The 3,700-nt window shown below is 43.5% G+C and overlaps 1 protein-coding gene across 1 annotated transcript in view; it reads left to right on the top strand.

Annotated features, from left to right (window-relative positions):
- Positions 1-2,486: 2,486 nt before the first annotated feature.
- Positions 2,487-3,700, top strand: part of RAB19 (RAB19, member RAS oncogene family) — a 12,363-nt gene continuing 11,149 nt past the window's right edge. Inside the window, exons 1-2 of the mRNA XM_012649754.1 lie at positions 2,487-2,527; positions 2,723-2,871. The gene's annotated coding sequence lies outside the window, so the exon portion shown is untranslated. The remainder of the gene's footprint in view (positions 2,528-2,722; positions 2,872-3,700) is intronic.

Here is a 3,700-nt window from a genome sequence, read left to right as displayed (position 1 = left end):
ATCAACCTAAGTATCCACTGATGGATGAATGGATAAAGAAAATGTGACACACACACACACACACACACACACACACACACACACACACACACCAATTGTGGAATTTTTTTTTAGCCTTAAAAGAGAAGGAAATTCTGACACATGCTACAACATGATGAACATTGAAAACATGCTAAGTGAAATATGAAATAACTTAGACACAAAAGGACAAATACTGTATAATTTCACTTAAATGAGGTACTTAGAATAGACATATTCATAGAGACAGAAAATACAATCATAGTTGCCAGGGCCTGGCGGGAAGGGGAAATGGGGAGTTGTTTAATGTAGTTAACTTGTATAGAGTTTCAGTTTACAATGATGAAAAAGTCCTAGAGATAGATGGTGGCGTTGGTTGCAAAACAATTTGTTTAATGCCATTAAATTGTATACTTACAAATGGTAAAAATACACATATAGTGAAATGTATGTGTGTGTTGTATATCAACAAACCCATAAAGGAAGTTTTTTCCTAGGCTTAGTTGCTCGCCGCACAGAAAGCCAATTGCTGAGACAATTAGGATTGTCAAGGAAGAAAGGAAGTTTATTGTGAAGGATGTCAACTGGGAGGAAGAAGGACTGCCAAAAATCCACCTCCCCAATTGATGGGGTCAGGGGTTTATCTAGGGGTGAAATGAATAATGTATAAAGTGAGTAAGCATCATTACATGTTTGGGGTAGCGTGTCAGGCACAAAAGCAGTGAGAAATCACACTGACATGTACATTGCATGATCAAAAACTGGTGGATAAGCCCCTCCCAGGGTATTTAGTAGTATAATGAACTAGGCATTAATATTGGTCATCCTTTTGGTCTTGTGCCCTTGCAGGTTGGGGGAATAGGTTGCTCAGCAGGTCTTTGGGCTAGATTTGTGGTGGAATGCCACTTATCTTGACTTCTCTGAAAAATTGGGTAGTGTAAGGGCTTGTGGTTATCCTGTTATTGTAAGGAGGGTCTGCTGTTTCTGAAAAACAACTCAAACGGAAGGGGATCAGTGAAACAGAAAATTACAAAGTTCTCACTTACAAATCTTGCTGGCTTGGGAACTTGAAACATAAGAGAACTACAAAAAGACGTTTTTGTTCATGGAGCCGGTTATATGTACATATATGTATGTGTGTGCGTGTATTTATGTATATATCCTGTGTCACACCACTCGGGTCAGAATGCCTTCTTCCCCATAGCCCAGGCTATGCTTTTGTACTTACAGTGACTTGGTAGAGAGGGTCAGGTGGAGAGAGGCACATCTCTCTCTCCTTGTCTCCTTGAGTTCCATAACCATCTGACATTTTAACATCTGATTTCTACCTCTAGATACTCTCCAAGTGTTGGGTCTGAGTCAGCTGACCTTTTTTTTTTTTAACGGTAACCATTACCAGAAGAAATGAAACATCTGGACACCTAACCTCATGACACTGACACCTAACAGGTTTGATTTCCTGCCCTGTTCACACATTTGGGGTGGATCTTGACCTACATTCGTTTCTAAGTTGCAGGCGTGTGACGGTGACTCTCAAAATGATAGCCTGCAGCAGTATTTCGTAGTAACTTTTGTTTTCTTGCTCTACCTGCTCTCATTCAGTTTATCTTACCCAAAAGAGAGGTTCCTGAAAACTAATGTGTAAATGGAATTTCAGGTGAGACAAGTATTTTAAAGGGCATCTGAAGAAATCGCAGAAACAGTATTCTTCAATAGTGACTAACTCGTCCTCTATTTCAGTGCTTCTCAAACTTTTTGGACCTCAAACCACAGTGAGAAATACACTTCACACCACCCCAGTACAACATGCATATGTTATTACATGAGACACATCCTGAAATTTTTTCCGAATCCCTTCTCGTAAAAATGCTGGTTGCAAACCACTGAAACTGATTTCATGACTCCTTCATCAGTTTCAGCTTACAATCTGAAAGCACAATACCAATCTAAATAGTTTATTAGTCCGGATGTTTCTGTTTCTATTTTGCTTATTTGAGCCTATAATGCTGCTTTACTGCCTACACGTCGCCTCCTGCCCAGTGGAGAAAATCTAGTCCCTGCGATAGACACGGAGAAGCACTTACTGTTCTAGACTCTGTGGCGGGAAAATAATAAAGGAAAATTCACCTCAGCTTTATGTTTCTACTGCCAGCATCGGGGACTGATAACCTCTGGATTTCCTCAGACCTAGAAATTAACCTTCCCTCTGTGGTAGTATTTTTGAGGGAGTGAAACAGAAGTTTTTTTCAGCTCTTTTTTCCCATACACCGTCTAAGTTCTTTTAGTTGTTTTCTTTTCTTTCTTTTTTTTTTTTGCCTTCTTTTTGCATCACTTCCTTTCTCTCAGTGACTCTTCAAAAAGAGGTATTCAAATCTGCAAAACAATTAAATTACTCAAGACCCAGATCTAGATCTTCCTTTTAAGTCGATGTTCTCTCAACTAACCACCTTCGGCCCAGCCAAACAAGGGACACCAGGAAAACTTCAGAGTGAAGGATGCGCAAGAAAAGGTAAGTATTGACAGAAGAAAGGAACAGAGGCAGTTGGCTGAGGGAACCAGCTATTCCCTTTTGGCAGGGCTTTCCGCTAGGCTGACCCATGCTGGGTGGCAAAGCCAGCCAGCGCCTCACCTGGCGCTTTGAACCCTGCGGCAGCTCCAGGTCCAGGGGACGGGGAGGGATTGCGCCTTCCTTTCGCTTTCTCAGGCCACAAACCTGACACCTGGGGCCAGAACTACACTTCCCACCACGCAGTGAGGCAGGAGGAAGAAGGGGCAGAGAGGTCTGAAAAGGAAAAGCAGGAAAAAAAGAAAGCATTACCGGCTTGCTAGCAGAGGTGAGAGACAGCGAGACAGGTAAGCAACAGGTGGACCAGGAAGGCGAAGGCTGCAGGTTGCGGGATGGAGGGGCGGCATGGGGTGGACGCTGCTTGTTTCTCAGCGTGCAGGCCGAGTTAAAGGGGGCTTTCGTGAAAGTCTTTGGGAGTGGGGGGGAGGGGCGGTGCGGGCAGGGAAGACATGGAAATAGGATCTCAGCTCAAGTTACAGTGATAAGGCACCGGAAGTGGACTGACTTTATCTAGTTGAAAAGTCAGAGGGGAGAAAAAGTGGTTTCATTATGTCTCTTGTTGGCTGGATCATTTAGCCCATATGTGATTTCAGAGGCATCCACAAGAGGTATGGAATCCTCCTCCATCCCTTTAAAGCCCTCGGTTTTTACTTGCAGATTGCGTATTTGTGTGCATTTGACTTTGTGTGATGATATAGACTTGCCCTTTTCTGTGGCTTAAGAGAGAACCAAAGAGTAAAACAGGAGGAAATGAAGAAGGGTGTTACAGCGCAGGGGCGGTTTGCGGCACATCACATTCAGTCATCAAATGGGGTACGGTTTCAGTTACTTACACCAGCTGTTTGATGAGCAGACCTAACACAATATCATATGAAGAACAGTTAAAGTGTCTGGGGACATTTGCCTTGAGGGGATATGCTTGCTGTTCCAAATATCTGACGGGCTGTCATGTGGAATGAGAATCTGATGTGTCCTGGCAGAGTGAGCATAGCACTGGGCTCCACAGACGCAAACTCCGGGGAGGCAGCTTTCAACCCCACAGAAGTGAGAGCTGCCCAGTGCAAAGCGGCATTTTTCCAGGTGGTAGTGAGCTCCTTGTGAGCAAAAATACCTAAG

The sequence above is a fragment of the Propithecus coquereli genome, unplaced genomic scaffold (genome assembly GCF_000956105.1).
Source record: "Propithecus coquereli isolate 6110/MARCELLA unplaced genomic scaffold, Pcoq_1.0 Scaffold302, whole genome shotgun sequence".
Classification (NCBI taxonomy): domain Eukaryota; kingdom Metazoa; phylum Chordata; class Mammalia; order Primates; family Indriidae; genus Propithecus; species Propithecus coquereli.
The sequence above is the reverse complement of the archived record's forward strand: the minus strand, read 5'-3'. Positions and strand labels throughout refer to the sequence as shown.